General features: G+C 43.3%; 1 protein-coding gene across 1 annotated transcript in view; it reads left to right on the forward strand.

Annotated features, from left to right (window-relative positions):
- RGS7BP (regulator of G protein signaling 7 binding protein) overlaps positions 1 to 27,692 on the forward strand; it is an 887,794-nt gene that overhangs the window by 567,048 nt on the left and 293,054 nt on the right. The window lies entirely within an intron of this gene.

Raw genomic sequence — 27,692 nt, forward strand, 5'->3', positions numbered from 1 at the left:
CACAACTTGTCTAACATTTCAATGTGTTCTCCATATTTCTATTTGGTGGCCATCCTTTAATGACATATTCTTTGACTTTATTTAAAACAATATCCTTGTCCATAGCCTCTATCCGTTCTCCTTCAGAAATGGATCCTTCTGACCGACTTGAAGCACCAATTACAGATACTGCACATTCCTGATCACTCACATTAGTGTATTCCTCCACTTCATCAATGGGTAATCTGGACAACCAATCTGCTCGTTTATTCAAACCACCAGAAATATGTCTGACTACAAAATTATATTCCTGCAATCTAGAAATTAGTCTTATCAACCTTGATGAAGCGGTTGCCGTACCTTTCGATCCATCAAACATGTATAACAGTGGCTTTGTGATCAGTGACACTTTCAAAAACTATACCCCATAGATAACTTCTCAATTTCTCCACTGCTCAAACACTTGCTAAAACTTCTCTTTCTATGGTACTCTATTTCTTTTCTGCCTCACTTAATGCTCTCAAAATGAAAGATACTGTATATTCTTTCTCATCAACAACCTGCATGAAAACAACGCGCAGCCCTATTCCGCTAGCATCTACTCTGACCACATTTCTTCCTTTGGGATTAGTTTCGTTTTTTCAAAAGATTGATCTTGATCGTTGTTCCACTGAAATGTCATCTTTTTTTTTTTAACAGCCTTCTTAGACGTTCCACTAGAATGGCATAAACCTGAATAAAACTTACATAATACTCACTCATACCCAGGAATGATCGCAAAGAATCCATTATTCTGAGGTACAGGTGCTTCTCTGATACTCTTCACTAAATCAATCTTGGGTGTAATCCCTTCCCCTGATACTGTGTCTTAAATACTCTACACTAGTCTTTACACATTTACATTTAGATTTGCTTGCAGTCATTCCTCTATTCTCCAATATCTCCAGAACTTTATTCAAGATGACATTATGTTCACTTACTGTTTTAGTATGAACCATAATGTCATCCTGAAAAGTCTGTACAACAGCTAAACCATCAAATAAATGATCCATCAACTTATGAAATACACTGGCAGCCGACGCCAAACCAAAAGGCTGACGAACATACCAGTATACTCCAAAAGGTGTGACAAAAGTAGTTAAGTCTTTTTAATTGTCCGATAATTTAACCTGATGGTATGACGATTTTTAATCAATTATAGAAAAATATTGTGATCCACTAACCGAATTTAACATTTCTTGTATTTTTGGTAGCGGATGACAATCCACTATGATTTTTTTATTTAAAGATCTCAAATCTGCACATGGCCTAATGTCCCCATATTTATTTTAGTAATAACGACTGTAGAAATAATTCAGATGAATTATTTGGTTCATGTTAGACCTTGTATCATTGGTGTGTGTCTCCCTTCCATTTTTTTGCTGTTGCCTCCTGTGTGTTTGCTATGTTTTTGCTGGTCTAAATGCTGTGGGCACATTGCCACTGCGATTCAGTGCTAAAGTGTGAGTGCTCCCTATTGTAAATTGTTGTAATGGATTAGTGACACCATGATTAGCTTATCTGATTTACTAGACCCTAGTACAGTGCACCATGTGTGCCCAGGGCCTGTAAATCAAATGCTGCTGGTGGGCTTGCAGCACTGGTTGTTCCACCCACAGAAGCAGCTTGTAACATGTGGCTCAGGCCTGCCATTGCAGAGCCTGTGTGCAGCCTGGGGCTGCCATGTCAATTTGGCAAGTGCACCCACTAGCCAGTCCCTAAACCTTACCTTTTCTACATGTTAGTCACCCCTAAGGTAGGCCCAAGGTACCCGGATGGGCAGAGTACATTGTATGTAAAAGGTAAGACATGCCCTGATGTGTTTGGCATGTCCTGATAGTGAATTATAGCCGATTTCGTTTTTCACTGTTGCAAGGCTACCTTTTCCCATGGGCCAGAATGGGCAGTTTGATTATAACATCTTATAATCCTAACTGACCCAGGGAACTAGGTAGCAATTCGAGTTTCGTATGCCTGAACTCAGAATGTTAAAATACATCTTCTAGTGCAGGTGATTTTTACATTCTGTGTTTGAAAATACCACTTTTAGAAAGTAGGCATTTTCTTGCCTAACCATCCAGCATGACTCTGCTAGGTTTGTGTCTGGTTTGTGAGTGACAGGGAGCTCGAGAGGGCCTTGGCTCCAGCAGTCCAATAGGTCAGGGCACGGCTGAATAGGACCTGCATTGAATAGAGAGTGGGGGCGGAGATTTCCTTTCACTGAACTGAGCCCTCATAGAATAGAGAGTAGGGGGAGGTGATTCCCTTTCAGCTACATGGGCCAGGTCTGCTGTCTCCACCTCCTGTCAGGAAGCTGGACAGAACTGGTTTTAGCTGGGCATAGGCACCCTCTGCCTTCAGACAACAGAAGATTTACTGATATAAATATTGGGGCCCAGACCCCAGAACTTTAGATCACTTCTGGGATTTAAGACAAACCTTTGCCGAGGACAAGAACCAAGGAAGCGGAAGGAGGAGACTTCCCCTTTGCTGTTTTGCTATTTCCGGGGTTGGCCTGCAGTGGTTACTTTATTGCCAAGGAAAGAGAAAAGGGACTTTTGTGAACTTTTCATAATCTTGAGGAAGAATCTCCAAGGGCTTGAAGTGTGCTTGTCTCCTGCTCGAAGTCTCAGGGATACAACACTTCACCACCACCTCCCCTGAATTCCCTTGTTGAGAATTCTACCTGCAGAGAGGTGCCTACTTTTGGTTGGGCCCTCTGAGAAGACTGCGTGTCGCTGGGAGCTGGAAGCGTGACACAACGAGGAGAAGCGTGTCGCCACCGCAGCAGTTGCCGTTGCATCACTGAAGAAGTGTGCCGCCGCAGCAGCTGTTCTCTGACGCATCACGGACGAAGCATGCCACATCACCGGAAAAGAGTGTCGCCGCCGCATTGGTCGCATCACCGTAGAAGCGTGTCGCAGGGCCTGTCGTGGCTTAGAATTTACCGAGTTCGCTGCACGGCCGTCGGGCGTGCCTGCATCGCATCCAACATTGTTGCATCGCATTAAAGACGCCATTTTGTCACATCACTCCGGATTGTCACATCGCTTCGAGGTGTCATCTTGTCGCATCGTAACTGGAACGCAGTAAGAAACCGATGCATCTCCGCCTCTCCGATAAAGAATGGACGCATCACCTCCCCTGTGCTGCAGTAAGGAACTGACGCATCATCTCCCCGGAAGCAGGGATCCGACGCATCACATTCCCTGCGAGACTTTTGTTTGTATTGCGTGACGCATCCAAGATACTTTGAGAGTAAAGTGCTGCATTTAGCATCTACATTGAACTTAGCCAGTGTTTCCCAAACTGTGGTCCGCGGACCCCCAGGGGTCTGTGACACAATCCCAGGGGGTCCGTAGGCAACAGTTTTAAAAGCACAGAAACGTTCTTTGTATAATTAGCAGCCTTCCAGCAACAATAAAAGTGTCAAGAGAATGCCAGTGATTAATGTACCTGCTGGAGCTGAGGAGTTTTGTTCAGTGGCAGCTTTGATTGAACTAATGTAGCACAGAGGGTTAATGTGCCTACTGCAAAGAACGTGTATCATGCATCTTAAAAAGCAGTATTTTATGTGCATAGGTTTGTGGTTACTGCTTTTGTCACAGAAATTCTTTTGTGACTGAGCACTTCATAAGTGACAATCATAATCTAGCAGAGGGACCTATACGCTGTCATCAAAGAGCTGCTTGCAAACTGCATGGTCCCAGTTATTCATTATCCTGATGCTGCTAAAACGATTTATTTGGGTGGAAATGCATTTTTAATGTTAAAGTCAGTGCTACCACTGTGTTATGTTCTGAATCCTGAGTTTGTGCTTTTCCAGACCAAGCACTCTTTAAACATTTTGTATACACACTGATTTACTTGTATGATTCAATGTCTTTATATGTGTGTGACGTAAAGTGCTCTGACATCCTACAATGGTATGAGAGATGCTATAAAACAGATGAAATACATGTGACGGAGGGGCTATTACTTCAATATAAAATACTAAGGGCCAGATGTAGGTAATTTGATTTTTCCGATTCTTAAATACCGACTCATACCGAATCGGTATTTCAGAATCGGAAAAAGGTATGTAGGTAAAAAATCGGTAAAATTTACCGATTCCGAATGACTCGGTATCTGATTTCGGTATTTACTGAATCGGTAATTTATGAATCGGTAAATACCGATTCGGTAAATACCGAAACGGAAGTTTGAAAATCGACATGTGAGCCTGCCAACCAATCAGGGACACCCTACACACCCCACAACCAAGGCCCAGAGAATCCAACCAATCAGAATGAAGCACTCCTCCCCAGTACCTGGGAGTGGCCACACCCATGCAGGTGCACAGCAACTGAACAAACAATTGAGCTGAGGTGAGAGGAGCTGAGCATCCAGAGCCAAGCAGTGCAACAGAATGGAGTCTCAGGAAGGGCAAAAGGATGGTGGGGAGCGCAAAACAAAGATAAAGTTCAGCCCAGCAGAACTGCAGGTGGCTGTAGAAGAAATTGTAAGTCACTACAACTAAATATTTGGGAAACAGTCTCTGCATGTTGCAGAGTCTGTGAAGAGGAACATATGGCTTGGCATACAGGGCAAAGTCAATGCCATTGGTGTGACGCACAGGGAGATCGGGGACATAAAAAAATGATGGTATGACCTGCGCATCATAACCAAAAAGAAGATTGCTGCCCAAAAAAAGGATGCTGGTGTGACAGGAGGTGGCAGGAGCAAAGCACCAAAACTGTCTGAGATGGAGGAGCTTGTTGAAACAACCCTGGAGCCAGAATGCATCCATGGGATTGGAGACCTGGACAGTACAGCAAGAGCAACAAAGAAACAAGGTAAGATGCATGTACCCTAATCCACAACCATTACCCTGAACCCGTACCCCACTGTGTAGAATCATTACACTGCAGAACAGCTCATAATTGGGGCCAGCAATGCATCATGGTAGACGTAGTCATGAGTACATACAAGCAATGCATACACCACAAGACTCAGCAAGGCATGCCACACACATCACCAAACACACAATGTACACTGGGCAAAGCTGTGTTAAGAACTACACACAGGTGAACGACAACATTGACCCTATGTCAGTTTGATTCCACAGGAGAGTCCTCATGCAGTACAACACCAGCAAGGGAGGAGATGGCACCAGCAACTAAGAGAAGAGAAAAAGAGAAACAAAGCACAGGCCATAGCGCTGTAGAAGGAGGCAACAACACAACCCAGGAAGCCTCAACACCTGTCCCGCTATTACCTCTATTGTTTGGATCTCCTAAATTGGTAAGCACACCGCTTACACCCAAACCAACGTCCAGGTCGTCCATGCAGGGAAGGGCAAGTAGGCCTGATGTGCCCCCTCAGAGGATCCTGCAAACCTCTGATGAGGAGGCTGAGGATGTTGCAAATCAAACAATTGCACCTGTGGCTGACAAGGCCAGACCACAGATTTCAGCAGGCACTGCGCGCACCAGTGTCCTTGGCAGGAGGGCACGTGAGGATGGCGATGGGCAGGAAGGTGGGAGCGTATTCTGTGGCCTGGAGGCCACAATGGTCAAAGTTCAGCGCATGCAGGCCAAGGCACTGATGGCTGTGCATAGGCAGGTGCGCAGCATGAACAATAAAATGACAAACATGGACAAGGGAATAGGCCACATTGCATGTAGTTTGGAGGCAATTTCCAAGGGGATGTCAGACATCTCTACATACATGGGTGTACTGTCTGATAAGTTGGACAGGGATCAACTACAGCATCGCAGGGAGCGGCAGTATATGCGGCAGCAGTCCAAGGCACTGAACAGATTTGCTACAGCTACATCACTACTGTGCCGATGCTCAATATCCATGCAGGATGCAATTGTGCACTGCTGCACAGACTTGACACGGGGCATGGGAAGAGTGACCTCTGCGATGGAGCAGATGCTCACCACTCATACAGGCAATGCTGGTGACACGGGTGTGGAGGAGACAGAGGGGTCCACCAGCAGGAGTGGCTCCAGCACACCTGTACCAGAGGTGCGCAGGAGCGTCAGGCGCAGCCATGCTGAGTCAGGCCCCAGCCGAGATATGGAAACCCAGGCACATCAATCCCGCAATGTAGTGCGTGGGCGTAAGCATTGAACATTGCCTCAAATCCACAGGACTGCACACAGTGACGGAAACTGAGCACAAGCAGTCATGGACATGGACATTGATGGACAATGGCTTTTCCTATGTAATGATAATGTAGTGAATATTAAACTACACTCGTCAAACACTATACCTGTCTGTGTGTCATACATTACCTAGAAATATCGACATGTAATCTCTGTCCGTCTCAATCTCCCATCTGTTGCTACTGGTCCTGTTGCTTGGGGGTCTGCATGTTTTTGGTCATCATCAATGTCCTCGTGATGTGTCACCTCCACCTCTGTGCCTTCTTTGGTGGCAAGATTGTGCAACATGGCACAGGTCACTATTATCTTGCAACACAGGATGGGGGTGTACTGTCGTGCACCTCCACTCTTGTTGAGGCAGCGGAACCTGCTCTTGAGGAGTCCAAATGTGCGCTCCACTACGTTGGGAGTTGACCTGTGTGCCACATTATAACGCCTTTCGCCTCTGTTAGTTGGGTTGAGGTACGGTGTGAGCACAAAGGAACGCAGGGCATATGCACTATCGCCTAGGAGGGAATGAGAGGTCCATGAGTTACATACACATGACACATACATCTGCCATTCATATCAGGGTGTGTTACACTTATTTACCTAGCAGATATCCATCTCCAAAATCTCCAGCAACAAGCCATGTGTATATTCCGCTGTTCTGGAAAATGTAGGAGTCGTGCGTGCTCCCAGGAAATTTGGCCACTATGTCTGTGATGATGTAGCCAGCATTGCATATCACCTGCACATTGATGGAGTGCGTTGACTTACGATTTCTGTAGATGTGTTCAGTGGCTGCAGGTGGGCATAGTGGAATGTGGGTGCCATCTATGCTGCCTATCACATGCGGGAAGTGTGCCAGTTCATAGAAGTCAGTTTTTGTTTTAGCAAGTTCCGCAGGTGTGTCAGGGAACCTGATGTAATGTTTCATTCTCTGCGTCATGGCACCTAGGAACTTCCTGAAAAAACGGGACAGGCAGCTCTGGGACACACCACCTACTCCAGCAATCACACTCTGGTAGCTCCCAGAGGCAAGCAGGTATAGGCTACACAGCACATGCACATGGGGTGGGAAGGCGTGGGCCCTGGGTGTTGGGTGATCCAGGTATGGGTGGAGGTCCCTAATTAAGTCCAGGATGGTTCTGGGGTGTAGCCTGTACCTCTGCAGTATCTCAGGCTCAGTCAGTTGTTATAGGGTGATCCTCTGCCTGCACACCTGCTCCTCCCTTCTCCATACCCTCTCTCCTGCTGCCTGTAGCCTTTGCCGCCTCGCAATCACATAGAATGCTGCCATTCTTGCAACACTGTTGCATTTTGGGTCCTTTTTTATAGCCTGCACCTGGCTACCACCTGCTTTCAGTTCATGGTAAATACTGACTCTTAAATACCGAATTTTATGGAATTCGGTATTTTTGGCCTTTCCTACATCTCGATGGGCATTTTTTAGAATTTCTTATTTCCCGAATTGGAAAATAAGAACTCGGTAAATAAGGAATCGGTAAATACCGAATCGGGAAATAAGGTATCGGTAAATACCGATTCAGTTTTTTACCGATTCATATTTGCCGATTCGGTACATTTTTAACACCTACATCTAATTTTCCAAATACCGGGCGGTAACGGCCGAATTTACCGATTTTCGGCCGTTACCGACCGGTATTTGCCTACCTAAGTGCCAGATGTACGATCTGTTTTTATATGCGCAAACGGGTTCGCGAACCTGTTTATGCATGCAAAAACCTATTGAGCCATGTACATAGCCTATTTCGCGAGTCGCAATTTGTTTGCGACTCGCTAAATAGGTTTTGCAACTTGCTATTTGGAAGGGGCATTCCCTTCGAAATAGGGAGTCTCAAAACCATGTACAAATGTTTTGCAGTCGCAAAACAGTCGCAATTACAACCTACTTCAAGTAGATGGTAATGCATTCGCAAATGGGAAGGGGTGCCCAAGGGACCCCTCCCCCCTTGCAAATGCAAGCAAGATTATTTTTTAAGGGCAGGCAGTGGTCCCAGGGACCTCTGCCTAGAAAATGAAACAAAAACGTTTCATTTTATTTTTTATTTTAAATGCATGATAAACAGGCTGCATTTTGTTTTTTAAAACTGCTTTATTTAAAAGCAGTCCGGGACATGGTGGCCTGCAGAGCCCAGTAGGACACCATCCCTGGGAGGGCTGGCATTCCCAACAGGCTCGCAAATTGCGAGAGGCACATTAATATTAATGAACCTCGCAATTTGCGACCCCATTGGGAATCCCAAACAGTGTTAAACACACTGTTGTACATTTCATTTAGCGACTCGTAATTTGCCACTCGCAATGTGTCGCCAATTGCGAGGCGCTTAATGAAATGGTCGTACATCTGGCCCCATAATCCTTAGTACTTTGAGTATTTGTTTTGTGTGCACACATGTGTATTTTTTTCGAATTGCTGTTTTAATTTTGAATTTTATACAAATTGCTTGGGGTCCCCGGCTTCCAGTGGTCACTCAATGGGGATCCTCAGGAGTCAAAAGTTTGGGAACCACTGAACTAAGCTATTTCTACCATTTTAAAGTCTTATTTTTGATTACAGTATTGTGGATTTTTGTCGTTTGGTCTTGTGTTAAGTCTAGTAAAGATTACTTATTTTTATGAACTGGTGTGGTGTCCATTTGTAGTGTTTTCACTGTATTACTGTACGTGTTCACAAATGCTTTACACACTGCCTCTGAGATAAGCCTGTCTGCTCATGCCAAGCTACCAAGGGGCTGAGCAGGGGTTATTTTAGAAGTGTAGCCCCTTACCCTGACTAGAAGCAAGGGTCCCTATATGGACAAAGGTACCTACCTCTGCCAACTAGAGACCCCAAATTCTAACAGTTCAAATACACCATCTTTGCATAGAGTTCCCAAAAGTTATTCGTGCTCATTCCTAACCGAAAGTGGTATATGCCTTACTTTATGTGTTACACAAATGACATTATCCTTCAGTTCAATGTGGTTTCATAACCTTTTACACAACCAATAATTTTTGAAAATATCCTACAATGTGCATCCAATAACTTTTTCCGTGGATACATCTTCTTGTTGCTCTACACTCAGTATGGGCATTTCACCTAAAACTACGGGTTCATCTGAACATGGTTTGAGTATAATTCCAAGTTTACCCAGGTCCTGCCAACCTACTATGTCTTTTCCTCTCATCTCACATATATCTTTTTTTATGGAGCGTTCTTGAAACTCTAAAACATCATTAAAGTCAACTCCCCAAAGGCTTTAGGGTTCACATCTGAGTCTATTATTTGTGCATTACTCCATAACCTATTGAATGCGTGATCAGCCAAAATTGTTATAGGAGATCCTGAGTCTGCCATAACTGATAATTCAACTGTGCCTACAAGTGCATTTCCTAATGGTTCCCTAAATTTACCAGGTTTAGTATCAACATTAAGAACAATGTTGGCACACATTTCCTCGTCAAATTCTTCAACAGACGACACGTTTACTTTAATGAATGGTTTTATAGTTCTACAGACAGAATGAAAATTTCCAATTTTCTGACACTTTGTGCATTTCTTTCCCACAGCTGGACATCCTGAATGATTCCCTAAATTATTTTTTGAACCACGTCTATAACAAAAGAAATTTTTCCTCTGGATTTTTTTTACATTTATATTTCTCATGCCCTTGCGATGAATTACTTCCAATTCTTCCATCTGTTTTTTTGTCTTGAACAATGCAAACTGACTGATTCTGAGCGTTACTTGTGGAAATTATCTTTGTTGATATTAATGACCTCTCAATACCTTTGGCTATGTGTATAACTTCATTTAGTGTAGGGTTTCCTCATGCCAAAATTCTCTCTTATATTTTTGGGGAGTGACAATGAAAAAAGAATTGGTCCCGCAAATAGATATCCACCATGCCTCCAAATTCACATGTTGATGTTAAAATTCTCAAACTGGCAATATACTCTTCAATACTTTCATGCTCCTGTTATTTCTCATATTGAAACTGTGCCTTCTAACCATGAGATTTAGTGCATCAATAAATTGCTTTTCCAATCTTTTTACTGCCTCCTGATAGTCATTCAAAGGCACAAATTGACCCGCTGCTGCTTCATATTCAGGTAAATTGTCAAAGATTTCTTGGAATGAGATCCCCAACAAATCATACATACAAGTTTTTTTCTCTTTGGATCAAACGTTTTACCATCTTGGGCAATTAGATATTTAAAAAAAAAAGCTTTGTGACAATTTTTCCACTTCATAACCGGTTTTCCTGGTGTTTGCAAAACAAATGGTGGTTGAGTAAAAATATTTGAATTAGCCAGATTTGATAGGCCCTTTTTTTGTTCTTTATGGTTTTGAGAAAAAAAAGAGAAATAAAGAACAAGAATATATCAGTAAATAATAGTGAAGATGCTTCTAACCTGTATTTCAGATGGTGTTAGATGGCGGCATGAGTGTATCCATTTTTAACAATTTGAGAATGTGAAAGCAATTTATTCATGGTGTGCGAATCACCGATGTATGCTTCAAATTATACAGTGTCTGCAGTCAGGTGTACGAATTACCGTCTTGACTTTCTTATTTTTCTTTGGTAAAATAAAAGATTTAACATATATCAATTAGCGTTCACACCAGGTGTGTGAATCACAGTTGCTGTTTTGCATTTTAAATGATCCAGGCGTGCCAGTCACCGAACACAGGCCAGTCGATAAATGAAACGCATATTTCTGTATCAGGTTGGGCTTGTAAAGCCAACATTGCGCTAGCGCGATGACATAACCTCCTGCTGTGCGATTCCTCCATCACATCGGTCGCGGGCTCAAGCATGTGATCCCCACCTCACGGACAGCTTCATGCGCAAGAAGATTGGTAGGTGATGTTGAGTGCTGAATCTTAATGTTTCACTTGTTTGAACCTCTCGCTGACTGTTATGTGTGCTAAGCCCTTAATCCAGTATTAAACTACAACACAAAAATCACTTTACTTCCCTCATAAAAACGCCCTCTCCTTCCCTTCATCTCGAGTCTTATGATTTTTCCTCACCAAAATAACCTTTCTTTTATTTTAGAGGAGTCGACAATTTTAAATAGGCCCGTTAACGCTCCGCCTTAGCCTCGCAAAATAATTCCTGCTCTTCTAGACAGAACACAGTTTCATGCAAAACCGTCTTTAAAAAAAAAAAATGTATATACAGCTCATCACTGACGGTCTCACGAAGGCCAATAGGGCAAAATGAAGTCCAATTTCCTTCTCCTTGGTCGGCTTGCAGGGCTTTCAGGTTCGTCCTCAGTTTGTCACCAAATTGTAGTAAGTAGACGCACTCAGAGGAGTTAAGGAAGTCAATTTATTTGACATAAGTATTCCTAAAATCCATAAGGGAAGTACATGAAAATATAAATTAATTTTTCTCTGGTGCAGGCTTCTAATGTCGCCAACATTCTAATACACCAACTACATTCTATATTTCTAACTATGACCTCTTAACATTCCAACACGAATCACAGGCTGATACAACACAGAGGCGAACCAGCTGACTGGGAACCAACACACACAGTGACCTGCAGATCGGATCCGGAAGTGTGTTCCACCCACCCAAGAGCATTGCCACTGCATGTGGGACGTGGCAGGAAGGTGCCTCCTCTAGGGCAGGCTGTATGTAAGCTATTGGGTTAAATCAAGGTACCACGAACAAAAGGCATTCACTGAAGCTGATGCCCAGCTGCTAGGTGGCCATGTGCAGCAAGCGGGCGCCACATATTCTCTTTGATGCGCGAAACCTTTGAAGACCTTGAAGAGACCCCTAAAAGATTAACTCCGCTGAATTGCGTGACAAATCTGTTATAAAGATCTTCTTGCACACAAATCCAATAAGAAAAGCAAAGGAGAACAGGTACAGTGGAGAGCCATTTATTAGACAACATGCATGCCTCCAGTACAACTCATGAATGCCCGTAACTCCCACATACCTATACCGCTCTTGCTATCACAATTTGAATCTACACATCCCACGAGGTAAAATTCAAATGATACCATGCAGCGTGGAATGTTGTTTGAAGTTGACACGAGTGTGTGAGCGCTCGTGTCTACTTCAAACATCAACACATCAACATATAACAAAATCTCTGTTGGTGGGTGATGCAGGGACATTAGTAAAATGCATTCCTCTCATCTAAGATGTGTGGCACTTGGCAGGGATGGTCAAGAATGTGCATACATCTGTAAACAGATCCGAAGTGCCTCCCATCTCCAATGGAATAATCTGGCTCGTTGGTAAAAGTTTGCCTCACTGTAACATGGTGACAGTATTTAACCGACTGGCATGTGAATAGACTCTTCCTTAGTTTAAAGTTCAAGAAGAGGGCATCACATGTTCTCCCTACAATCTTACCTTGGGTGCTGTTGATAGCACTTGGAATGTAGGCTGTGCAAAACTAAAGACTAGTGCCTCTGGAAGCTCCTTAACCTTTACTCAAGAATGACTCCGTGATTCCAAGATGGCTGAAACCACATTGTTTACCTCTAGCCAACCCTACAGCAGTGAGACCTGACTTTGCTACTGCCCTCTCAGTTTCTATCTCCCTTACGTCTTCTACAACTCTTAGCCCACCTGGAACAGATGTGAAGCTGCTGCAGTGCAGCACAACTCCTTAACAAACACTACATATACTATAAAATGAAAATGCATTGTTTTCCTCTAATTCTGTAAAATCTGTGTATAGGGGTATACCTTGTAATGGTGTCATACTCTGAGTGATAAAGATGATACTTTAACTCTCCAAAGAAGCTTGCTCACCTCTGCTTACCATTATCAACATCTCCCTCAATCAGGGCTTTTGAGAAGAAGCTCCAAAGACAGACAATATCCTGAAAAAAGATATGCATAATACCAAGAGTGCATCAGTGACAACCATCTCTTGCAAGACTACCAATTTGGCTTCAGATCATGCAGCACAGAGATGGCTATATTACAAATCACAGTCAAAACCCTCCTACCACACACAAAAGTGACCTACCAATAATTGACTCCAACCTTTGTTCTTCTGGGTCACCAGAGTATATGTTCACCAGAAATGTATGAGTTTTCTGTGGGTTCAGGGTGCCAACAGGTGAAAAACTAAATGCAGGATATTTTGGAAATTTGGAGAGCATTTGCACATGAAATGCAACTTTAGGCTATTTGCATTTTGGTCTGCATGAAAACCACAACCATGTATTTTTAACATCTGGACGTCAGTCCTCCCTCTTCCTGACTGGTTGGCTGAAAGATTGTGCTGAAAGTGACCTTTGTCAGATTGTTTGCTTTTTTTCTAAACCATGGTAATTCCCTCCAGTCTCCCTCCTGCATGAACATATGCCTGTCAAGAATTGACCTCCACTTTGTTTTTTTAGTTGTCTTGAGAGTGTGGATAACAGACACTGTTCTAAGGGTTCAGTTTGTCTATAGGTGATGAACTGGGTGTGCTGCATTTTGGAAATTTGAAAAGCAGCTGTAAGTGATATGCCAGTTTGGGATGCTTTTCTATTGGTTAAAAATATCAACAGATATCCGGCGGTATGGAAAGATACCACAATTATATATATAATATCTACACCTCATAAGGATTTTGTTCTTGGGTGCCATATTGCCCTTGCCCTAATAGCCTGTCCAGGACAAAGGCTGAACAACACATTTATCAGATTTTTATTTTATTCCCTGAAACATGATAGTTTTCTTTAGTCTTCTTTAATCGGGAACATATCCCTCCCAAAGCTCAACTCAAATATTCTTCTTCTGTTAAGTGTGGGGTTATAAGACATGGGTGGGTTTCAATGGTTTTGAGAATTTATCTACTCACCAGACACCCCAAAATGCTTTTGATTGGGGTAATTCCATGAGAATTGTCAGCACGCTGGGGAAAATACCATTCCCAGAATTTTCTTATACTTAGCTGTCTGTCACAGTAATGTTCTTAATTGGTTTTAAACAGGAAGGGAATTCTGGGTAGGTTTGTCTAGGTGCCAGACAAACCTAGGCCCAGACGCGTATTTCTGTGCACAGTAAGAAGCCAGGTGCTGTTTTATGTTTCTTGCTGGGATGCAGTTTGGAACTAACCTCTATTTGGATTATTTTGAGGCTAAGACAAAATCCAAACAGCATCCAAGCTTATTGCTGGGGCAAGAGTGTGGCTCCTGGCGCCAAGCTGGGGCGGAGACACGGTTTTTCCTGAGGCTCATTCAGACTCCATTTTGAGTGGCAGACGTTTGAGTGTCTGCACCCCAGTGAGAAGCCAGGCTGTGTTTGGATTGTTTATGTGGCTAAGAAAAATAATCAAACAGCATCAAGGCTCTTCGCAACATTGCAGATGTGTACGTGTCTGTCTGTATCCCAGCCAGACATTGTTTTGCTGTTTTCTGAGACGAAGAAAAATTCTAAGCTGCACCCTGGCTCCTAGCTGGGGCACAAGTGTGTGTCTTTGTGCCCTGTTTGGATTTTTTCTGTATTTAAGGAAAAATCCAGAGAGTGTTCGGACTCCTTGCTAAGGTATACACGTGTGTATATCTGCCCTCAAGCAAGGAGCCAGACTTTGTTTGAGAGACTAAGAAAAATTTCCAAACAGCATCTGGCTTTTTGCTGGGGCACAGATGTGTGTCTGCATCAGCAGGGAGCCAGCTGCTGTTTAGATTTGATAGAGTATATGAAAACATCCGACCAGCTCCAGGCTCCTCCGTGAAGCTCAGATGTAACTGTCTACACCCCAGAGAGGTATCAGACACGGTGTGGATTTTTCTTAGGCTAACATTCAATCTAAACAGTATCTGGCTCCTTGCTGGGGTGCGGACTTGTGCTTTTTATGTCTACTCTACTGCCATTTTACAAGTTTTTAGCTTTATTTTAACATGCTGGTGCTTTGTGGGAGATTTAGTATCAATTTTTGTCAGGGACACACCAGATTACATTATTTAAAGGAAAGATCAGTACTGAAAATATTATTTTCCACTGACATGGAGAGATCTGGCGACCCGCCCAGTGAATGGGGGATTTAAAAGCCGTACCTCCCTCAGCACCTCCTGCTTACCAGACTCCATCAATAAATACTTAAGTTGTCCTTCTAACTGCTCCACAAAATTGATTGGATACATATAGTTTCACTCCCTTATCTGATGTAGATCCATTTAACGTAAGGTGGATTTGTAGAGTGCTGCATGTACCTGTGAGCGTATTCAGGTGCTACATAGGTGAGTAGAGGCGTGTGGTGAGGCTAGGCCTGAGTTTAGGCAGCTCACTGGTCCCGCAAGAAGACAAATTGAAAAGCCAGATCTTCAGCTTCTTGCGGAGTTCAAGAAGTGAGTAGGATGCCCTGATGTGTAGTGGGAGATTGTTCCAGGATTTGGCGGCTCAGTAGGAGAACGATCAACCTCTCGTTCTACTTCTGTAGATGCGGGGTGTGTGTGCAAGCAATAGTGATGCTGAAAAAAGTTGTCTGGTGGGTTGGTGGAAGTAAAGCCGGTGTTTGAGATATGTTGTGTAGTGATTTGGATGAGTGTGTGAGAAGTTTTAACTGGCAGCACTTTTGGGTGGGAAGCCAGTTGAGTTCTCTGAGGAGTGGTGTGGTGTGGGCGCTGGGGGTCGGGGACGAGTCTGGTGGCGGCATTTTGGATGGTTTGAGGTCTGGGAAAATGATGGGTTGGGATGAGTGCGTAGCTGTAGTCCAATCTGCTTATGATTAGGGCCTTCGTGATAGTACATCTGGTGTCCAGTGGGAGCCACTTGAAGATTTTATGTAACATCTGGAGGATGTGAAAGCATGAGGAGGTGACTGTGTTTATCTGGAACTTCATGGTAAGGTTGGTGTTCGGGATGAGGCCTAGGTTCCTAGTGTGGGCAGTTGGGGTTGGTGTGGGGCCGGGTTCGGTACGCCACCAGGTGGAGTCCCAAGGTGAGCTCTTATCTCCAAAGATGGGCACTTCAATTTTTCCAGTGTTGAGATGAGGCAAAACATGAGCTGGGTGTTATCAGCATAAAAGATAATGTTGATTCTGTGGGATCTCATGATGTTAGCCAGAGGCGTCATGTACGTGTTGAAAAGTGTGGAGCTGAGTGATGATCCCTCTGGGACTCTGCAGAGGAGGTCCTTGGGTTTTGGTGTTAACGGCTTAAGACAGTCTCATTGTGTTCTTCCAGAGAGAAAAGATACTATCCATTTGAGTGATGGTCCTGGGATTTCTGCTGTGTGTAGACTGGCAGTGAGTGTGTGGTGGGAGACGGTGTTTAAAGCTGTGAAGTGGTCGAGGAGGATGAGGGCAGCTGTCTATCCACGGTCGAGGATGGTGCGTATGTCACCTGTGGCAGCATTGAAGGCTGTTTCGTTGCTGTTGTTATTTCTGAATCCTGATTGCGAATCATCCAGGAATTTGTTTTTGGCCTTCTAGGTAGTCAGAGAGTTGTCTATAGATGGTCTTCTTGATGACTTTGACTTGGAAGAGGAGCAGCGAGATGGTTCGTAGTTGCTGAGCACTTTGGGGTCGGCTGACGTTTTTTTGAGGAGCGCGGTGACTTTGGCATGTTTTCAGCTATCTGAGAAGGTGGCTGTCTTAAGGGAGGTGTAGATGATGGAAGTGAGTGCAGCTCTGATCGTGTCTCTTCCAAGGTTTTAGAAATGGTGGGGTAGGAGTCTGTAAGCGCCCCTTAGTGGACTGTCTTCATTATTGCTGCAGTGTCCTAGACGAATAGAGGGTTCCATGCTGTCAGTTGGTAGTCTTTGCTTGATGAGGTTGGTTGATGAGGTTAGCAGACTGGGAGGAATGGGGGTGACTGGGATTTGAAGTTGCTGTAGTTCTCGATTATTTTTTCATGGAGGAAGTCAAGGTGGTTGTTGCAGGATTCTTGTTTAGAGGAGATGGTGCTGGATGCAGCTGTTGGGTTGGTGAATTCCTTGACTTTGGCGAAAAGTTGTTGCGGTTGCGGTTGTTTGAGCTAGATTCGATTTTCAGGGTCAGGGCCTTTGTAATGTTCTTTCACTTGATGGGGATAGTATCTAAGTGCATCCTTATAGCTGTTTCCGGTTCCACAGGGGGTTTTCCATTCCCTTTCAAAATGTTTGCGAACTCTATGTTGTACCAGTTTGTTTGTTTGCTGGATCTTTTGGGTGTGATGTTTTTCAGGGGTGCCAGGGTATTGACGCAAGTGGTGATCCAGTTATTGAAGTTGTTTGTGTCATTGATGTGGTCGTTGGTCGGGTCTGGGTAGTTTAGTAGGAGAGATTTGAGCCATTCTGTTTCTGTAACTTTCTTCCAGCAGCAGCTTAGGGTGTTGCTGGACTCTGTAGCGGTGGTTGGTGGCCCTGTTTTATAAAAGTGTACAATGTAGTGGTCATTCCATATGAGTGGAGTGATGTGGCTGACTTTAACCTCGTCACTGGAGGAGAAGATGGGGTCCAAGGTGTGTCTGGTGTTGTGGGGAGGGTCTTGCATAAGCTGGGTGATGCCGATGTTCTGTAGACTTTCGAGCCAGTCTGTGGATTTGGCGTATGTGGGATCGTTGAGATGAAAGTGGAGATCGCCTAGGCATATGAAGTCTTTGGTGCCCATGGCGAGGGATGCGGTGAGGTTGGTGAGGAAGTTGCTGAAGTGTGTCTGAGGTCCTGGGCACCGGCAGGCGAGGGTTCCTTGGATAGTAGTTTTGCTGTCTGTTTAAAGCTTAAAGTGCATGCATTCCATAAAAGTGGCTTCTGTGTCAGTGTAAGAGGGACACTTGTTGGGGATTCTGTGGAGGATGGCGATTTCTCCTCCTGGTTTATGGGGTTGGTTTTGGTGTAGGATTTTGTATCCAGTAGGGATGGCTGCGGCGATGTTCGGCGCTGATGTGGGATTGAACCTGGTTACGGTGAGGAAGTGGAGGTCCGGTGTGTTGTAGTCAATGAGGTCTCAGAACCGGTGGAGTGCTTGCCGTGTGAGCGTGTTGAGGAGTATGCATGTGAGTGACTATTGTTGTGCAGGATGGCTGTGTGATGCAGTATGAGCGAGGGTCTAGAGTTCTGGCTTGGTGAGGGGTAAAGTGCGTGTGTGGGAGCACTGTGTGGAGGCACATGAGGCGGCAATGCAAGCAGTCAAAGGAACCCACTGTGGACTGATGTACGGCTTCTTAGCAGCGTTTGTGGAGTTCACCAGCGGTGTAGCTGCAGGAAGTATTTGGACCAGGGTTCCTGGCACGGGGCATGGCCCAGGCACAAACTTGTGCAGATGGGCTTGCCTTTGTTTTGTAGACGTGAAGCGGCTTCATTAAGTAGGGCCTTGAAGAGTGGGAGGAGCGTGGAGGGTGGTGAGCAGGCTGAAAAAGAGCGAAGTCCAGCTGGAAGAGCAGGACGGTTCAGGGGGAGATCGCCTAGGCATATGAAGTCTTTGGTGCCCATGGCGAGGGATGCGGTGAGGTTGGTGAGAAAGTTGCTGAAGTGTGTCTGAGGTCCTGGGCACCGGCAGGCGAGGGTTCCTTGGATAGTAGTTTTGCTGTCCGTTTAAAGCTTAAAGTGCATGCATTCCATAAAAGTGGCTTCTGTGTCAGAGTAAGAGGGACACTTGTTGGGGATTCTGTGGAGGATGGGCTTGCCTTTGTTTTGTAGACGTGAAGCGGCTTCATTAAGTAGGGCCTTGAAGAGTGGGAGGAGCGTGGAGGGTGGTGAGCAGGCTGAAAAAGAGTGAAGTCCAGCTGGAAGAGCAGGACGGTTCAGGGGGAGCAGCAAGGCAGTAAAACAATCTGCAGAGCAAGTCGGGGAAGAAAAGCTGACAGGCAAGATCAAAATGCAAAACTGGGCAGTAAGAGGAGGGAAAGATGCAAAAACTGACAATTAAGAGGAACAAAAGATGCAAAAAGGAGTAGTTAAACAGAGGCATGGGCAGATGGAAAAGATGTCACAAAGAAAGAGTAGTTACCGAGTTGGGAGTGGGAAAACCAGCTAACAGGAAACCAGCAGGAGACAGACACCAACACGAGTCTGAAGGGCAAGGTGGGGTCAAGGTCGCACTGAAGCAGAAGAGAGATGTCTGAGTACCTATTCCTGCTTGCGATTGAGGTATGCTGGCAAGTAAACTTGACTTAGACTCGCAGAACGACATACAGGCACATTTGCAAAAGTCAGGGTTAATGACCTGCCCCCCCACCACCCCTGTGCATTGTGGCTTCTGAAACAGATCCCATTACTGGGTGTCAAAGGAGGGCAGTCAGAAGCACACAAGTTCTCCAGCACAATCTGTCCTCATCTGCCAACGGTTCTGACAAACATGCGGAGAACCTATGGGACAGACACTCAGTCTCCTGAGGTACAGCTTGGCCTCCTGCAGAATAGGTAAGTTTATACTTCTATGATGTGCTGCCTGTCAGGACACCTAGTAATGTCATAGAATGCCAAGGTGGTGAGGTTTCCTTGGCTGTCAGTTGGCCAGTATCACTAGGGCTGAGCTGGAAGTTACATCTACGCCTTGTGGGGTCCTTCATGTATATTTCATACCTGGAATAAACCGAGGGTGGCAATTGGACCAAATTACGGTCAAAACAAAAATAAAAATGCGGCATAGCGTTTCTTACTCAGACATTCTCTCTTCAGTGTGTGTGCTCTTGGCGTTCTGGAAATATCAGGCAGTCGTCCTCACGAAGGTAATGCATTTACATAATAAAGTGTGGAAACCGACGAGGGGCAAACAATTGTGAGGTTCTCCCTGAAAAAAGTATGCGCCATATTTGTATGTGTAAAGATGAGCCAACCTGTAGATAGGAGAATGCTTTATTCAAGCAAATAGTAAAATACAGGTGAGCGCCAGGGAGCAGCTGCAACGAAAGACTCATCCAGTATAACTGCTCCCCAACATACAAAAGATGCAAGATAAACATTCTAAATCCTAACGTCATATACATTCTAAAGAGAACCCAAGCACGAGTCTTAAAGACATATAATTACAAAGCAACATAACACATCCCCTCTCCTGCAACAAAGAATAATGAGAAGAGGTAACAAGGAAAATAAAAGAAAAACGGAAAGAAATTAAATTTAAAAAAAAGAAACTAAAAGAAACAGCACAACACAAAATAACTATAAAGGTTCATTTCGTCACATAGTCCTTAAGCCAAGAAGGTAAAACACTTGTTCTTTTCCCATGTCCACGCTCCAGAATACTGGAACTACCACCGTCACTGTTAAGATCATTGTTAGCACTAGAACTAACAACCCCTCCTCCCCCTTCACAAAAGGACTGATCAGCCAGAGGAGAGTCATCAACAACTTGCTGTCTCTTTCCACACCAGCCATTTGTGATTGTAAACAACTGTTTTCAAAATGGTCCTCAATCCATTCATACTTATCTTGGTCATCTACAACTCCATCACACACATTAATGACATCCTAAGACTCAACAACACTCTCAAAGAAGTTCAACAATGGCTTGCCACAAACCACCTTAAACTTAATCATGAAAAAACCGAAATCCTCCTTATCTCCAACAAAGATGAAAACCCGCAAATTAGAGAGTGGCTGAAAGCTATAGATGCTCTCAATGGCAATCTCACCCTGGCTAACTCAGTAAAATCTCTAGGAATCACCCTCGACCAAAAACTAACCATGACAAATCACATCATGACCTCTGCCAAGAGTGCCTTCCTTAATTTGAAGCTCCTCAACAAAATCAAACCTTTCATCCCACCCACGGACCTCAAGCAAGCCACCCAATCACTGGTGTTATCTAGACTGGACTATGGGAATGCAGTTCTCTCCGGTACAGCTCTCTCCCGCCTAGCCCCACTCAAAACAACTCTCAACGCGGCTGCCAGAATGGTCACCGGAGTCAAAAAGTACGACCACCTATCTCCCGCACTCAGAGAACTAAAATGGCTCCCAGTGGAATTGCGTGCCAACTTCAGAACCGCCTGCCTTACTCACAAAGCCTTACACACAGGGAAACCAGAATACCTGGCCTCCAAGCTCAAGAAAGCCGGCCAGTCAAGAAACCTTAGGAGTTCCAACACCCTCCTACTAATCCCTCTGAAAACACGCAAGCAAAAAACTGCAGCTCGTTCTTTTGCAGGAAACGCACCCAAAATATGGAACTCCATCCCGGTTGACATCAGGACTACTCCCTCCTTCATAAAATTCAAAAGACTCCTAAAAGACTTATACCTCAACCGTACCTTCCCAAACTGAAATCCGAAGTGCACAAGCTGACACCTTGCTGCCAACAGACAATTGCTCCAACATTCCCATCCTCATCCACGCCCCTTAACCCCCTACTCTCCGCCACTCCCGGAGGGAAACGGAGCTCAGGACTTTACCCTCGGATCGAAACTACATCGGTACCACTCTACCTCAATGTGCTCCGAGGGACGCACAGCACACTGGATCTTTTGATCACTTACGCTTTCTTGTTCCTCTTTTATGTGTTTTTCTACTCGCTGTAAAGCGCTCTGATACCTTCAGGTCTGGCTAGCGCTATATAAAACCTCTTAAATAAAATAAAATAAATAAATAAATTACCACACTGCTTGGGATTAATAGCGATGCTTTTCATGTTCCACACTCTTCCATCACTCAACCTCACCGCATTTCTCAAGACTTCAATTATTTCTTTTGGTGGTTCAAAAACACTTTCACCTTTAGGTACTTTAAAAGGTTTCCTGACACGCACCCAATCTCCTACTCCAATTTCCACATCCTTCGTGCCATAGTGATTATCATAAAACTCTTTAATTTTAGCGTGGACCATATCCAGATCACACTTGACCTTGGCTGGAGACCATTCTGTGACTTTCCCCTTAACCAACCAACCTGGGTTAACTTTGCTTCTCGGTAGTCTGCCTCTCATCATAACAAACGGAGACAATCCTGTACTTGCCTGCGATGTCGTCCTGTACGACCACACCGCTTTCTGCACCTGAACTTTCCAAATCATTCTTTTGTTAATGGCTGCCTGAATAACACCTATGATTACCTTATTAAATCTTTCAACTGTGCCATTTCCACTAGGATTGTATAAGGCAGTAGTTTTATTCTTAACACCACACTTTTGAAAATAATGTTCTGCCAAATGTGATAAAAACTGTACTCCATTATCTGTCAGGATACAAATGGGTAACCCTTCCATTATAAAAATCTTGTCTAAAAACTTCAGAACAGTATGTGTGTCCGCCTTATCCACAAATCTCACGATAGGCCATTTTGAAAATAAATCTACAGCAACTAACCCAAATTCTTTAATCTCCCCGATAGGTCCAATAATATCCACAGCAATGATATCCCATGGTAGATCTGGAATCAACCCCTCACTCATACACAGTTTTAAAGTCCTGAGGGTTTTATCTGCAGAATTACACACTTCACAGTTCCTGACAAATTTCTCAGTACCCTCATCAATTCCTGGCCACCAAAACATGTTTTTCACAATTAACTTATTCCTTCCAATGCCAAAATGTCCCTCATGACATAGCTCTAAAATCTTCTACCTTAAGGAAACAGGGGAAATAACTCTATCACCTCTGAAAAGTATGTTATTCTCCAGAGACAACTCCCAAAAGGCTTTAAGTCCGTCTTCAATAATATATTTTTTTGGCCAACCTTTACAGATGTAATCCACATTTTTTTAACTTCTACATCCTTATTCTGTTCCTCCAGCCATTCCTGATTGCTAGTAGCAGGTGTCCCTGAGTCATGCACAACACTAAAATTACCCCACAGGTCATCCTCACACTCTTCGAGTGGAGCAGGCAATATCGATAAACAGTCTGCAATGAGATTATCTCTACCTGGTAAGTAAACCATCCTATGAACAAACTCTCTCATGCGCATGGATAATCTAGCCATTGTACCTGAAGCCCCAGAAATGCCATCAGAAGATAAAATTTTAACTAATGGTCGAAGATCTGTGCGAATGACCACTGGTTTGCCCCACACAAAAGCTCTAAAGTGTTCCAACGCCCACGCACACGCCAATGCCTCCCTTTCAATAATGGGGAATCTTGCTTCAGCAGGAGAAAGTGCTCTTGAGGCAAATAAAATAATACTTTCCTTCCCTTTTCCATCTTTTTGGGATAATACCGCCCCCAGGCCCTTATCACTCGCATCTGTTGTCAAAAAACACTCAACATTCGGATCGAAACTTGCCAATGCATTAACATTCTGTAAATCTTTTTTGACCTGTTCAAAATCATCCTGGCAACATTTCGTCCACTCAAACTTCACGTTCTTCTTGAGTAGATTCCGACTATTAAACACCTTAGATGCAAAATTGCTCACAAACTTCGCACAGTATTCAGCCATTCCAAGAAATGCCCTAACTTCCTCTTTCGTACTTGGTGCCACTGAACTTACAATATTCTCAATCAATGCTGGTTTAGGTCTGATCCCTTCCTCACTAATGATGTGACCCAAATATGATATACTCCTTTTACTAAATTTACACTTAGACAACTCAACCGTTAGTCCTGCTTTTTCTAACACCCTTAAAACTTGCCTCAACTTTGAATCATGTTCATCTTGGTTCTTAGCAGCAACCAAAATATCGTCCTGGAAAAACGAAATCATATCCATATTCCCTAGTAATCTGTACATTAATCGCTGAAATACAGCCGCAGCTGATGCCAGCCCAAACGGCATCCTTTTAAACTGATAGGTACCGAAAGGCGTGACAAAAGCCGTGAGACTCCTAGACTCTGGCTCTAACTCCACCTGGTGATAAGCGGCGGAGAGAGCTATAGTCGAGAACCAGGTGGCACCCTTTAATGAAGACACCATTTCGTTGATCTTTGGTAACGGAAATTTCTCTATAATTATATTATTATTTAAATGGTGTAAGTCTATGCATAGACGAATCTTGCCGTTCTCTTTTCGTGCAACTACAATTGGACTAATCCATTCAGACGCCTCAACTTCTTCTATGATCCCTTTAGCAAGTAGGCCTTGCAACTCCTTCTTTACTTCCTCTCTGATCAACATGGGGATGGGTCTCGCTTTGTGCACCTTAGGTTCAGCATTAGCTTTGAGTAATATTTTATGCTCAAAACCTTTCGATTTCCCAAGCACTTCACCAAACACTCGTGGAAATTCTTTACACAAAGTGTCACTCAACTTACTCTCATCATCCATTACCAAAACTTTTTCAACACTGTTCGGGTTTAAAATTATGTTAACATTTTTCTGATCCAACCACCCCAACACCGATGGTCCCACCTTCGACACATAGAATTTACCTCTTGTGCTCCTTCCCTTGAATAAAAAGGTAAGCCACCTATAACCCAGCATTTCAATTCTATTGCCAGTATAACTAATAGGGCAAATATCAGAAACATTCAATTGATTACCAATTTTTCCTACAAAACTTTTCCTCCAAACCTCCTCATTGGCAATCGTGTAAGGAGAACCTGAGTCTGCATACACTTCCACTATAACACCACCCAATGAAATGTTACATAAGGGTTTGCCCTGTAAAGACTTTTCCGATATATTAATTACACAATTTCCCCTCACATTTTTAATACAATCTAATCTTTCTCCATCTAGTTCCTCAATCTCCTCCTCTTCATCCCAAACAAATTTGACGTTACTTCGTCTACGACACATATTACTAAAATGTCCCACCAGCCCACAAATTCCACATTTCTTTCTTAAAGCAGGACAATTCCTACTGAAAGCCAAATGATCTTTACTGTCACAACGGTAACATCTCCTTTCTTCCTTTTTCGTCTCTTTATTATGGTATCTAGTAGGCTGACTTGTCCCTTTTCCTTGCGAATTCTGCTGATACCTGGTCTGTGATTGGCTTTGCGGCTGATACCTGGTCTGTGATTGGCTTGAAGGTTGAATTTTACAAATTGCCAATGAAGTTTTCTCTTGTTCTGTTTCTTTCACCACCGAGGAACATCTACCCGACATTTCTGCTTTTCTCATTATGGCTAATACGTCATCCAATGGCGCATCGCCATTCACCCACAGACGATCTTGTAACGTAGAATTATTGTTATGCATAACTAATTGATCCCTTATCAACTCGTCGTGCAAATCTCTAAAATTTCAGTCGATCGCTAATTTCTTTAAGTCATCAATCCACTCATCAACAGTTTCTTGCTTAGTCTGTTTCCTTTGAAAGAACTTATGCCTAGTCACTCCAATACATACTTTCGGTGCAAAGTACTTGTCCATATCTTTAATACAATTTTCAAAAACATCCAAATTTGAATCCTCTATTTTGCTCATACGTGAATGGGTTTTTAATCCAATTGGTCCCAATGAATGTAACAAAATTCTCTTCTTTTGTTCAGATTTCATCTTCTTCCCTTCATCAATTGCCTCAATATAGTTTATGAAGTATTCCTTCCACTCAATCCACTTAATATTTGGTTGTGTACCTGTAGCCCAAAATGGCTCAGGAGCGCTTATAGAAAAATTTTGTTGCGCCATCTCACACTCCTTATTTCCAGTAGTGTCTCCTCTTTCCATATAATTATACTCTTTTTCCAATAAAAATTACAGTACGTTCTTCAAAAGACTTTCAAATAGCAATTAATGATACCCCCACAATCTCACCTGTATTTGTTCAAAGTGTTCTTAGTTCCATTAATCTCCGTTAAATATTCAATTTTGAACCAATCCAACGTTTATTTGCTTAAGTCGAGAAGATCCTTCTTCTTAACTTCGTATATCTCCGGTGAATTCCTTACATTAATTGCCCAAAATGGCCGCCGCGTAAGGTCACGCTGCGTGACCCTGCGTAATTACTTCACCACCTCACAACCTTTCCAGCGTTCTGAAAGAAAAACTTCCGAGAGTTCTACAAAACCTCTTGCGTACCCTCCAGCTGCAACGAAAGACTCCTCCAGTATAACTGCTCCCCAACATACAAAAGATGCAAGATAAACATTCTAAATCCTAACGTCACATACATTCTAAAGAGAACCTAAGCACGAGTCTTAAAGACATACAATTACAAAGCAACATAACAGTATGGCTACTAATTTATCAAACACACCATTGTGTATCTCGCTAAGTCAGAAGTATAAGACCAATCCCAATCCATTATCAGTTGGGACATGGATGTATATTACATAGTTCGTCCAAAACAATTTTTTTTAGTACCAAACTTGTTCTTTCTTTTCGGGCCTATTCTTTAGTTTTCACATTTTTTGTAAGATCAGCAGAAAATATATAGGGCTGATTGCTTGAGTCCTAAATTCTTTCTCATGTTTATAATGAGGTATTCTATATCAACATGTTTTAAGACACCTAAGGCAGTAAATTGCTATTGTACCATTATAGCACCATCCATATATGGTTCATAAGCCTTGTACATATTCCCTATACTATAAGATCTGAGATGTGCGGTCCTCTAAACCACTACTACCTATTCCAATAATGATAATTATATAACTGACTTACAAGAATTTAGTTCATGCATAAAACCTGCTATTGACTTGCTGTCAAGGGGCAGTTGGGAGGTCTAGCCATTTTATTGCAGTTAGAGTTTCGTGGATCACCCATTGTTATTGATTCTGATTACATTATTGTTCTCAAAATTCAAATTAAAGTAGTCAATAATAAATAATGATAAAAAGTCAATAGGCGCAAATTCATATTTTATGTTTATATTTCACGTGATAAATTTCCCAAAGCTGTAACTTAAACAATCTTACTGAAATGTACAAAAGATCAATTAACTCAGCAAGCCATAATTATTCTAATAGTAACAGGTGAGTTGAACAAAGTTTGTAAACAGGTAAAATAATACCCGACTCTCAGCTTCGAGTGAGCTATTCCTAATGTGAATTCTATGTTTATATCTAAAAAGAAAGAAAATGCTCATATTTCGACCAAATTATTTATCAATATACTAATAATCTAAATGGCAGGATTTTTCGAGACATCCTTGCAAAACTAACATATTTTATGTTCTTTTCCCATTGTAGCCAGGGGTTATAATGAGGTCCATAGTGCAATTTAATATTTTTGTGGATTTTGGAACGAGTTAATATGGTTTATTTGAATAAAGTATATGTTTTTGTTATAGTCCATAATTGCCCTTCTAGCATACACCCACCCACCCGCAGTGAAGCCAGGTCATAGAACAATTTGATACAGTGTTGGCGCTGCCCCGGCCAGAAAAAAGGGCCTAACAGACCGGATTCCCACCCAGCCATTCCCTAATGGGACTGCACAGCAGAGCCAGGTGTAAACAGCTAAGAAGCTCTCCTGGGCTGAAAACTGCCTAAACGGAACATCTCTACAGCCCACCTTCCTCAGGCACTGGGTTTTCCTAAGACAACCCTCGGGTGCTCCTAACTACATCACACAGGCTTGGGCCAGAACATGGCTGGTTTCTTTCGAAGGTGCATGCACCCTTGTATGAGCCAGTGATACATAATGCATATCCAGCATTTGGACCTGTGTGTGGAAAGAGTATGGCCACATCTGCTACAGGTGGGGGACATCCCCTGCAAATGTATCAATTACCCACAGGTGATAACAGTTGGGGTCGCCTTCTGGAAGTATGGTCCCTCCAGGGTGAGAATCGTAGTGCATCTTGAGGTCTTCAGG

Source organism: Lissotriton helveticus, chromosome 2_1 (genome assembly GCF_964261635.1).
Source record: "Lissotriton helveticus chromosome 2_1, aLisHel1.1, whole genome shotgun sequence".
NCBI lineage: Eukaryota > Metazoa > Chordata > Amphibia > Caudata > Salamandridae > Lissotriton > Lissotriton helveticus.